The sequence below is a fragment of the Mesoplodon mirus genome, assembly GCF_964341445.2.
Source record: "Mesoplodon mirus genome assembly, chromosome: 4".
Taxonomy (NCBI): Eukaryota; Metazoa; Chordata; class Mammalia; order Artiodactyla; family Ziphiidae; genus Mesoplodon; species Mesoplodon mirus.
The window spans coordinates 107,254,672-107,267,922 of NC_138979.1; positions in this window are offsets into that span (position 1 = coordinate 107,254,672).

Genomic DNA, 13,251 nt, shown 5'->3' on the forward strand with positions numbered 1-13,251 from the left:
GAAATCTCTCTAAATCTTGGAAGACAGTTCAAGTTAATGTAGAGAGGTTGGTAGAGTTATTAATGGTCTGTGAGGAAACTTGTGTCATTAGGTCTAGTAAATTCAAAAGCTAAAGTATCATCTGTCATTTAATAAAAAGGAATTATAAGGAGGTGAAAGTAGATTAAAATTAGGGGAGCTGAAGAGAAACCAAGGGTATCTGGTGGCTCATTTTGGCATCTTGGAAACTGGTTAGGTAGGTTTTGAGATCCTTTTATATAAGAAAGTACACATGAAGCAAAAACTAGGTAATATTCAAGAGACTTTAATTTTAGGAAGGATTGTATGATATAAAAAATAGTGACCTCCCAAAGATCTCTACCTCAATCTCTAGAACTTGTGAGTATATTACTTTTCATGGCAAGAGACTTTGCATATGTGATTAAATTAAGGATATTTAGGTAGGGAGGTATTCTGGATTATCCTTGTGGGTCCAGTGTAATCACAAGGGTCCTTGTAAAAGGGAGGCAGGAAGGACAAGTCAGATAGAAAATGTGAGGACAAGAGCATGGTCAGGGAGAAGATAATACTGATAGCCAGGACATGGAACCAACCTAAATGTCCATCAACAGATGAATGGATAAAGAAGATGTGGCACATATATACAATGGAATATTACTCAGCCATAAAAAGAAACAAAATTGATTTATTTGTAGTGAGGTGAATGGACCTAGAGTCTGTCATAGAGAGTGAAGTAAGTCAGAAAGAGAAAAACAAATACTGTATGCTAACGCATATATATGGAATCTATAAAAAAGAAAATGGTTCTGAAGAACCTAGGGGCAGGACAGGAATAAAGATGCAGACATAGAGAATGGACTTGAGGACACGGGGTGTCAGGGGGAAGCTGGGGCGAAGTGAGAGTAGCATCGACATATATATACTACTGAATGTAAAATAGCTAGTGGGAGGCAGCTGCATAGCACAGGGAGATCAGCTTGGTGCTTTGTGGTGACCTGGAGCGGTGGGATAGGGAGGGTGGGAGGGAGGCTCAAGAGGGAGGGGATATGGGGACATGTGTATGCATATGGCTGATTCACTTCATTGTACAACAGAAACTAATGCAGTATTGTGAAGCAATTATACTCCAATAAAGATCTATTAAAAAAAAAAAAGAAAATAGAGGAAGAGGCCAGGAGCCAAGGAATGTAGCTCATTTCTAGAAGCTAGAAAAAAGAATGGATTCTTCCATAGAGCCCACAGAAGGAATGCAGCCCAGAAGACTCATTTTAGACTTCTGACCTCCAGAGCTGTAAGTGAATAAATTTGTGTTATTTTAAACCACTAAGTTTGTGGTGATTTGTTACAGCCAGTAACGGGCTGTTTTTACCCAAAACACTTCTGTCACCAAATGTGTGGGTTTTCCACACCAAGCAATTCTCCAGTTTACTGTGGATACCAACTGGATGTCCCACAATTTAGTTCAATTCTGACACTACCCAGAGTTAGCAGAGACCCCATAGGATAAAGGCTCAGACCCACGAGACTGCCCCCACTTCAGATGCCAGTCTCAAGTCTGAGCTACCTGTACTTTAGACAAGCTGACTATAAATTGGGGGTTCCCATGGCCCTCTCCTCAGGTTCAATAATTTGATAGAATGGCTCACAGAACTCAGGAAAGCACTTTACTATTACCAGTATTTATTACAGAGGACATTATAATGCATACAAATGAACAGCAAGAACAGCCAGATAAAGAGATACCCAAGGCAAGGTCTAGAAGGGTCCTCAGCACAGGAGCTTCTGTCCTCATGCATTTGGGGTTGTCACCTTCCTGGCACATGGGTGTATTTACCATGTGCAGTAATCATTCTGGGTAGTGAATGATCTTAGACCTAGTGAATCACTTTTAACAAAGACGATGCAGCAAAAGTGATGGGATATCACTTCTGAGATTAGGTTAACAAGGATGTCCGACTTCCATCTCCCTCCCTGATGATCTTTCTCTTGCTCGGTCTGATGAAGTCAGCTGCGTGTTGTGAGTTGCATTATGGAGAGGCACATGTGACAAAGAACTGAGGGCAGCCTCTGACCATCATTCAGTGAGAATCTGAGGCCCTCAGTCTAGTACCTTGTGAAGGACTGAATCCTGCTTGGATTTTTTTTCATTTAAACCTTAAGATGATACCACAGCTCACACCTTGATTATAGCTTCGTGAGAGACTGAAGCAGAGATACCTAGCTAAGCTGTACCCATATGGGTAAGCTGTACCCATATATAACAAGTGTTACTTTCCTATGGCTGCCCTAACAAGTTACCACCAGTTTGGTGGCCTTAAAACAATTGAAAATTGTTCTCTCATAATTCTGGAGGCCAGGAGTCCAAAATCTTTATCACTGGCCTGAAATCAAGGTGTTGGCAAGGCTGCACTCTCTCTGGAGGCTCTAGGGGAGAATCCTTGCCTCTTCTGGCTTCTGGTGTCTGCTGAAATTCTTTGCCTTGTGACCACATCAGTCCAGTATTCAAGGCTAGCACCTTTACATCTCTCTGCTCAGTCTTCATATTGGCTTTTCCTCAGTGTGTGCATGTGTGTGTGTACGTGTGTGTAAAATCACCCTCTGCCTCCTTCTTATAAGGATACCTGTGGTTGCATTTGGGGTCCCACTCAGATAATCTAGATGAGCTCCCCATCTCAAGATCCTTAACTTAATGACATCTGTGAAGATGCTTGTTCCACATAAGGTAATATTTGCAGGTTCCAGGTTTTTGGATTTAGATGTCTCTTGGGGGACCATTTTTCAGCCTACCACAAATAGCTAACATTTTAAAACTCTTATTATGCTCTAGATACCATGTTAAACACTTTATATGTATTTTCATCTATATGGATTATCGCTACTCATTTATATTCAAAGAAACTGACTCTCAGAGAATTTCCATGACTTGCCTCAGGTCACACAGCTAGTAAGTGATGAAGCTAGAGTGAACCCATGCAGTCTGACCTCAGAGCTTGTCTATCTAACTGCTATTTGGTATTGCCTCCCCATAGGTTCATATGCTTAACCTAAGTAATTAGAAAAGGGTATATACATTTCACGGCATAGAATATATTCAGTGAGTTCTTATTAATGGTGTGTTTTATGGTATCTTTTTTTTTTTTTAATAAAGTTATTTATTTATTTATTTTTGGCTGTGTTGGGCCTTCGTTGTTGTGTGTGGGCTTTCCCTAGTTGCAGTGAGCCGGGGCTACTCTTCGTTGCGGTGCGTGGGTTTCTTGTTGCGGTGGCTTCTCTTGCTGTGGAGCACAGACTCTAGGCACGTGGGCTCAGTAGTTGTGGCTCATGGGCTCTAGAGCGTAGGCTCTAGTTGTGGCACACAGGCTTAGTTGCTCCACAGCATGTGGGATCTTCCCGGACCAGGGCTCGAACCTGTGTCCCCTGTGTTGGCAGATGGATTTTTAACCACTGCACCACCAGGGAAGTCCTGTGGTGTCTTTTTAATTACCAAGTTAAAACAATGTTAGTTATTTTTTAGTTATTTTGGAATTATCAGTTATTTTTAAGGAAAGACACTTGAACGGGGAGGACCTTATCTAACATTTAGAATCAAAATCCTGTTGCCTAGAGAAGATAGACCAAGTAAATAGCATTCCTTAGAGAATGGATCCTGGATGAGGTCCACCCCTCTTTTGATATGCCACATTTACATAAACCCAGTCTCTGAAGTGCGGGCTCTAAAGAGCTGGAACAGTCAAACTAAAGAACTGATGGCTTTGAGCACTTAAAGGCACTTCTCCATAACTAGTTTTAGACAGATTTATTTTAGCTTTCCTGGGAAAAGTGCATCTAGAGATGAAATCTGAATGAAGGTAGAGAGAGGTGATTCTTGTGTTGATCAAAGTTCAAAATGAGAATGTGTAATGTATTCCAGATTATGTTCTCCTTAGCATTTGCTATGTTATGCCTTTAACAATTTGCTGATTTTCTGTGTATGACCTGTTAGTCTAAAAATTCAGATCACACAGATATTTCAACTCTGCTTAGATTTAAACTTTAGACTCATGAATCTCTTTTCTATAGATTTCTTCTTGGAAGCAGATTCCAAATTTAAGGAAGTAATGCTGTCAGAGGCCTTGGAGCTATTTCTCCAGCTTTTGTTTTTATCGCCACTGCGTTAATGATGGCAGGGCCGTCCCTTCCCCAGTGTGACATGCCTGAGCAGGTGTGCAGATGGTTAAAGACTAGGGAGATGGGACTCAGATGGCAGATGGTGATGCCTTGTCATAGTTCCAACTACACTTTGAACATTCTGTCCCTCCTCCGACATGCATCACTTCAGATGGCAGCCTCATTTGGAGGTGAATTGTTCTTTGCTTTTTTTTTTTTTTTTTCTGTGTTGGAGTTGACCTCATACCTGGCACTGTGTGAAACGTATTGGCCTAGATTCTGCCCCAGAGATGATAGAGGCTTATTGATATTTAGTGTATGCTTTGTCATATCAATTTTTAGAAAACAGAGCCTGAAGAGATCTTCTAATTTTACCGAGATTACCCAGTCACTGGCACTATTCTGTTTACCTTCAACTGGTATCTCTCTAAGGACAGATGCTTCATGAAAAAAGGAGTTCTGGAGTCAAATTATGGAAGAAAGTGTTTTGAGGGCAAATGAGGTTAGGAAATGTTGATTCCTTTCCTCCCCCCATTACCTCTGTAGCCAATGTGTTGACAGCCACACCTTATCTCTTCAACACCTCTCTGAATATAGCCATGGTAAATGTTTCTGGCATGCTGATAGCTTCCTACCTTAATCCAGCTCTCTTCTTTGCCCGAGGGCTTTCTTCAGCACTCTGGGAGCTTCTCTGGGCTCCCTCCAGGTGCTACCCAGAAGCCATAGGAGTGTTCATGCCCTCAGGACAACCCTCCGTCTTTGGGAAGTTGGACTTGATAAATTCTGAGACCACCCCACTCTCTTTGAAATAATTCTGAAGCCACACCATAGTTTTGTGGAGAGTTTCCAGCGGAATTGAGCTCTAGTTTCTCAGAGCAGTAACTTGTTCATTAACATGAACTACATGGTGTTTCCCATTTCCCTATCTCATTTTTCACTGTCTCATTGTGTTTCCTATTTCTGTCTCTGACATACACTACCTGTACCCAAGTCCTTATCTGAAAGCCTGCTTTTGGAAGCCCCCGCCTCTGGATAGTCCTATGCATGTTAGGTTTGAGAGGTTCTAGAGTAGAGAAATTTACTTAGTCCCGTTCCCTAAACTTGCCGTTCCACAAATCTTTTTTTTACTCTAAAATTTTATCTAATGTTTTTTGCAATATCATTCCTGAATTTGGCTGCTGGAGATATCTGAGAGAAGTATGGCATTATAGTATCCCATGAAAGGGCCCACAGATTCCCTTTCACAGCCCGTTTTTTTCTTTGAGTGCCCTTGGCAAATGCCTCGAGGTCACAGGTCTGCAAGGGACCTTAGAGTCTAGTTACCTCATTTTATCAATAGAGAAACTAAGACCTAGAGTGATGAACTGTCATCTGGTTCAGTTATCTGAGATTTCATAGGAAGTGTGCAAATTATCTAGCCCAAGGGTTAGTAAACTGGCTTAAGGGCAAAACTCAGCCTGCTGCCTGTTTTTGTACAGCCTGCAAGCTAAGAATAGTTATTACATTTTTAAATGGTTGAAAACAATTTAAAAATAATATTTCATGACAATAATGAACACTAATATGAAATTACAATTTCAATGTCCATAAAGTTTTATCGGAACACAGACACACCCATTTGTTTATGTCACTAACCTGCAGCTGCTTTACTGCTCCAATTGCAGAGTTTGAGTAGTTGTGACAGAGACTATATGACCCAGAAGCCTAAGACATTTATTATCTGATCCTTTACAGAAAAAGTTTGCCATTCCCCGCTTTCGATTCTTAAGACATGATAAAGGAAATTGCAGATGTCAATGTGCTTTTCAGCATAAGTCAATACAGTGTAGCAGATAGGTCAGAGCTGTGAGTTCTGCATGAGAATCCTATTCTGTGCAGTGCTGTTAACAAGCTTCATTGGATTTTGGACAGATGACATCACATCTTTAAGTATCAATTTCCTCATTTATAAAATGGAGGGACTGGACTGAAGAGTTCTTAAATTCCCTAATGACCTGATTTCTCTTAGATTCTGTGTTTGTCTATTTGGCATCCATTAATCACCAGGCTAAACTAATGGTCAGAGCTGGTTACATCTCCCCTGTGGTCCAGCTTTCACAGGTGCACAAAAATCATAAACGTACCAACCAGTTCCGAGTCCATACCCCCAACTACCTCCTTTATCTAAATCTCACATAAACCCAATAATTCTCCTGCCCTAATCACCTAGGGCTGGGTACTAGACAACTAGAGACCACCTCTGTAGAGGCTGCCAATATTATTCAAACTAGCCAGTTTTAAACTGTTTTCTCTTCCCTGCTTTGCCTTTTCCATGGAAAACATAATCAAGACTCTAGGCCAGGCTTTCCTGCCCCTCTTGCTTCTGCCTCCTGATTGACTCTGGTGCTTCCCCATGTGCCTCTCATTTCTGGGGACTTGTAACAATACACTCTTTTTCAATGATACTGACTTTTTTGTATCATCACTCAGTCACCTTTATAAATTAAGACTCGGGCACAGATTGCTTAAGCACAAATTATTTATAATTCTGTGCAGTTATCTTAGAGTTGAATGTATATATAATTCTAGAGCATGATTTGTTCCTGATGTTCAGCCTCAGCCAAACCTCCTTTATTGCAGCTCAGTTCCATCGCTCCTCATCCATGAGCTGTGGCAAAGTGAGCACATAGGCTGCATACTTGCCACACAGGGAGCCTTTGGCTATTTCTAAAGTTCATATGACTCGTTGGTAAGTCTGTGGTTTGCCTCCTCATAAATCAAAAGCTGAGATTCAGGAACACTTTCTCATCATATGGTTTTTCATTTGCCTCTCCTCCTGACACTGCTCTGAGTCCTGGAAACTCTGTGCTTTCTACTTAGCCCAGTATAAGCTGTGCTATATTAACTTTTCTCTAGATGTTTCCTTTAGTTCTGTCAGGTATGAATGACGCTGTTCTTTCCAGAAATTTTTTGTCTTTTGGGACCTCCCTTCACTGTAGGCATCATCACCTTTTAAGGATTTTCTCTTCTATGTGGCCCTCAGGAATCAAGGTCAGTTAGGACTTAAAGGGGCATGTGATGGCACAGATGAGTGAAGTACACCAGGTATGATACAATTGGGGTAAATGGGGGCTGTGGTGAACAAATGGCCATGTACTGTTGACTCAGCTGTTATTTCTCAGCTTTGAGAAATTATTGTCCCATGAGAATTCTGTCCAGTGGTGACAAAACTTTTCCCTTTTTAAAGTCCAAAATCTAGAATTTTAGATGGTATCTCTAGAATTTACAATAAATTCAAATTAAAAAAAAAAACAACACTGTTTGAGCCAAATGAAATGCAACTCTGAATTTGATTGAGCCAGTGAGCCATCACTTTGCTATGTCTGATCTGTGATAAATGGGAAAATCCTTCCAGACTCATTCCAGATTCATTCTTACTTGTACTCCAAGTCATTGGACCCTGGAACCTATGACTGCTGAACTCTTTGGCTTTTGTCAACACTTGTCTCATATGGCATGTTCTCAGGATCCAACTCCGTGCTATTTCCAGGGTAAATCAGGCAATCTAATGACCTCCCTCACTCTAATGGGCATTTTTGCTAGGGTGTTTCCTTCTCTGTTAAGATGTATATTTTATGAATGAAATTATAGGGACAATATTCTTGCAGCTCTTGTCTAAAGTTGAGGATTTTAAACATGTAAAAGGGTCAAAAGTCCGTGGTAAGCCAGGGGGGATATTTAGGCATAATGGTAAGTGGTACTTTGTGTTATCTCCGAAATCACAGGTATTAGGAAGCTGCCAGTGTCTAGGGCCAGGTCTGAAAACAGTTTGGACTTGCATCATTGTGTTCATGCTTGTCATTGTTACCAATATCAGCATCAGGTATGGGCTGACTTACAGAGTACTTACAGAGCACCATCAACCAACTTTTGTCAGTTCTCCCTTTCTAAAGTTGAAGGTGCTTTTGGTGTTGACAGGCACTATGTTTTTAAAAGTTGTTTGTTTATATATCTGGTAATTGGTTCCATCTGGCATCATCTGCTTTGCCTAAGCACTATTTAGCATGCTTAATGAGATCCCCCTGAGCTTTGAAAAACATTTAAGTGAAAGAGTTAGATTTCACAAATAGAAGAGGTGGCTGGTGAGACTTGGTCATTATGCCAGGTGGAGGGCATATTTTTGGGTTTAGAAGCCAAAACCAGACTTTCTGTTCTTCTCTGCCCATTGGCCTGGAAGGCACCCACATTGAACCCACCTTATTTTATTCAGTGACACCAGTGAAATGTCTGCTGTTCCTACCTTCTTAGACTGCCAGCAGCACTTAACAAGAGCCCAATGACGAACCTTATAGATGGCTAGCTGACCAGCTCTCCCCAGGCTACCCCACCTCCCCCTCAGGAATAATAAGGTTCTGTGCCAGGATTGTACACATTCAACAGCCCAGCATGAGTCATTCTTTTGCCCCAGGGTCGGTAAAGATTGAATCAGTGAGTCGGGGGGGGGGGGGGGGTGGGAAAAACCCCATAAAAACCCCCGGTGATTTGGTTTCTTTTACTCCCCCTGGGAAGTAGGGTGGGGATGAGGATGAAGAGAAACTCATTTATTTTACATGCTTATTTGCAGAATTAATGTAGATTAATCACCCTTCCATGAGTGATGTTTTGAGCACAGTATGCAGCTTTATCATTAAAGAGAAGGAAGTGGAACACTTTTATTTCCTTTTTGGGTAATTCTTTGAGGCTAGCACCACCGTGTGGAGGAAGTGGATACAGACTTTTCTTTGCCTTGCATAACCGGCCGGTGCTGTGCCTCTGGCAACGTGATTTTGGTATCTTCTCGCCTGTTTCATCTTTTCTGAGTCATCGCAGAGCAGCATAGTGATAGAAATATTTTTTGCAGCAGTGTCATACAGTGCTGGGCTCTCAAGGATCTTGTGCTTCTACAAAATGACTGAACCGCATGCAGGGAGATGACAGTGGCAGATTCACAGAGCAGCTTTGTATCAGTCAGAGTGTAAATTAGACACCTAGTTCGGGATTAGCCACTGGGCTCTAAAGTGGATATTACCAATTTGGACTCAGTAGTAAATGTCAGGACCTGTTCTGAGGGAACTTTCTGACCTCTATTACCCAAGAGGTGCAGGCTGAATCAGAGGAAAGGAAGAGATAAAATCTGGAGGTAGGGTGCAAAATACCAAACCACACGGTTTGCCTCCTGTGGGGTGGGAATGTGAAGTGGAGCTTCTCTCCTGACTCTTTTGGTAGAATGAAGAGGAGAGAAGAATATAGAGCAGTTCTACCGACTGTGGCTTTAAATCCCACGGAGGGGAGTGGCTAGCAAAGAGAGGAGAAAGATTGGTACCTCCATAGTGGCGTTTCCTGTGTGGCTGGCACCAAGATCCCTGGAGAGGAGCAAGCCTACTTCTCCTTGAGAGGTTGGTTCTTCATTTCCAAATTGACTGGTGTGTGTGTGTTGGGATGGGGCTCTAATAGGTGGAGGTAGGGAAAACTGTTGCTTATAAAGAACTAGCACTATTTAACTCCTAATAGGCCACCCTTCCAGTCTTACTCTTTCTGTAGTCTCCTAATCCCAAAAGAGAAAAAGTTTTACCAGCACTTACAAAACAGAGAGCTGTGATTGTGGAAATTTGGGGGAGTCAAGAACAAATCAAGATGTGCTAACATTCCTCTCTTCGATGAGCTACTAAAGTGATAGGGAAATGTATAGAACAGTCCTTGCCACCCACAAATCACTATTGCCTTTAAATATCTCCTTTACTCCTTCCCATAACTGGCCTGGCTCCTACAGCTGTAGACATTAACATATATGGGATTTCAGATTGAAACAGCTTCTTGTGGCTGAGTATGGGCTGATGCCAATCTGGAGGGGGTTTCAAGGGACGTGTTATGGAACTTTCCTCTGTAGAAGGCCATTTATCAAACTTAAATGTGACAGGAAGCTGGGTGGGCCATCTTCACATTTTTATCATCTCAATTGATACAGAAAAAGCATTTGACAAAATTCAGCATCCTTTCATGATAAAGTAAAAACACTCAACAAACTGGGAATAGGAGAAAACCATAATTAAAATTAAAAGCATATATGAAAAACTTACAGTGAACATCATATTCAGTGGTAAAAGACTGAAAACTTTTCCTCTAAAATTAGGAACAAAGCAAGGATGCCAGCATTCATCACCTCCATTCAATATAGTTTATGGAATCACATAAGACACCAAATAGTTCAAACAATCTTGAGTAAGAACAACAAATTTGAAGGCATCACACTTCCTGGGTTCAAACTGTATTATTAAGCTGTAGTAATCAAAACAGTACGATATTGATATAAAAACAGGCACACAGATCAGTGGAACAGAATAGAGAGCCCAGAATTAAATCCACATATATATGGTCAAGTAATTTTTGACAAAGATGCCAAGAATGCACAGTGGGGAAAGGATAGTGTCTTTAATAAATGGTGTTGGGAAAACTGGATATCCATAGGCAAAAGAGTGAAATTGGACCCTTATCTTACACAATACACAAAAATCAACTCAAAATGGATCAACTTAAAAGATTTAAATGTAAGACTTGGAATCATAAAACTCTTAGAAGAAAACATAGGGGAAAATCTCCTTGACATCAATCTCTTCGGAGAGAACCAATAGGAAAGAAGAGGTGTAGAAGATTCTTCTACACTCTGTTGTAGATGTCACCAGGAGCCACCCCACTCTTTGATACTAGCTAAGATTGCCTTTTCTGCCATCTGCCATATTCCATGTACTGTTTTTTTGTTCTTTTTCTAAGGATTTCTGCAAATCTTTTCTCCTAGTTATTTCTCTATTCTATAACTTAATGGCTGTTTCTTTATATCTGATTCAGCATTGACTCAAACTTGAGAGATAACAGCTTCTTCCAGAATTCACTTGTAGGAGTCAATAAAAGGCAACTTGTAGAGGCAAATGTATACAACTATATCTGGTAGATTTTACTGGCCAGTTAAGTAAGTGTGTAAGAGCATATATTGCAGCACCACTTATTAGAAAATAATCTAAAATTGAATATCAGCTTTCCTTGTCCTCTGAAAGTTCCTTGTCCATTTCTACCAACTTGGATTTCAGTGTCTCATCATTTTGTTTAGCTTTCTCTCCTGCTTCTTCTCCTCTCAGATACGATAAAAATTCCATGTATTTCATTATTATGAAGATCATTTCAGTTTTAGCACTTATCACTCCCCCACAGCACACACTTTGCATAACTCAAGATTTATTAATGTACTCTGCTAGAAAAAGGTTCATGCATGCTAAGTGTCACCCTTTCTTCTCTCCTCTTCCCCTGTTAGGGGCAGGGAGAGAAATATGGAGGTTTATTTCCCCAGAGCTAAGAATTATGCCTTTACATTAGAAGACAGGAGGGTGCAGTTGATTTTGGTTTTAAATAACAATTGCAGCAATATCTTCATTATATTATTGCCTGACTGTAAAGAGCTGGGAAATGCTAGTTTCCCAAAAGGGACACTGAAAAAAACTCAAGAGATCAAGTTCTTATTCTGGTTCTGTCACTAACTAGTTATGTGATTTGGGGGAAAGGGCCTCACTGGGTCTGAATGAGTAATTTCTAAATTCCTTGCCAATTCTATGAATCTATTATTTGTCTGAGAGTCTCCCTAATTCTATAAATGTAGCCATGGCTGGGATTTCCCCCTTCACAGGTGGGTAAATATCCCACCACTCTGGACTATGCCTCAGCCTCTCCCTGGCCAGCTGTCTGGTCAATGTCTGCTATTAACATTAGAAACATTAGAGGTTATAGAGGCCAAGGTTTTGAGCCAGACACAGGCACAGATTCTGGTTCTTTCAACTCAGAACTTTGGTGGTTTTATTTGCTCTCAGAACTGGCTTATTTGTAAACTGGGTAGAGTATCTACCTTGGAAGTTTGTATTTAATGCAATAATGCACATGAACTACGTAGTACAGTGCCTGAGACGTGATACAAGTGCTTAATAAATGGAATTCATGATCATGAACATTATGTCTGTTATAAAGGGGCTGGGTGAGTGTCATGGCAAACTGTTTCTGGGTCTGCTGAGACATCTTAGTGTGTGTGGTAGAATGTTTCTCTTCTCAAGGGGCAGAAGTTCAGAAAAGTTCCCAGGCACTGGGAAGTGCCTGGAAGGGAAGGTGTGCACCTAGGAGCCTCCCTTTTAGGGTATCATTGAGCCCTTGTGTTTTGAGGGTTGAGTCTTCAGACCAACCCCTTGACCTCCAGAAGGTGGGTTTCCTGAGAGTAGGCTGACTTCCCAGACTGCAGGGCTTCCTGTGGAGGCAAGGGTGATGGTGGCAGAAACTGGAGTCAATCTTAATCCTCTAGGAACTTGACCTTGGAACATACATCTGGGTATGTGAAAGGAAGGAGAGGTGCAGCTTCAGCTGTGGCGCTAGGGTCCTGAGCATGGGCACCCTTAACAGTGAAGAATGAGATGTAGCAGCCTCAGCAAAATACACCATGTCAACAAGATCTTGGATTTTATTTATATATATATAAATATATATATATATATATATGATAATACATCCTCGTTTGCTGAAACAGTCCTGTCTAGTTTCTCTTGTCCTGACATAATTATTAATAGTGTCCTTTCCTATTATCAGATATGTCTCAATTTGGATAATTAATTATTTAATCACTGTGTAGGACCAGTTTTCAACAGTGACATCATGTGGCCCCAAGAAGAAATGACAGTGAACCAAAGAGTTAAAGTTAATTCCCTGCTAGTGTGGAAGCCAGAATGACCCCTTTGTGCTCTTGGACTTCAGAGCTGTTAAGGGTCCTGATCATTTAGGTGGGTGGAAAAGTTCAAGAAGTAGTTTGAGTATATCCTGGTAATAAGGCACATGGATGGTTCAGCAATTAATTGGAAAAATAGGAGGTTTGACCATATTTAGGTTACGCCAAGTTTGTGAAGCAGTTTATATATGTCATGTGCTATTTACTTTAGAATCCTTGCTTACTTTAGCCCTAGAGACCTGGTTCTTTACATATTTATATTGAGCTCTTTGCAGTAGTTTATCTTGATTTATGATCTTGAGAAGCTATAGTTTTTACTGGTAAGAAGACATATGAAG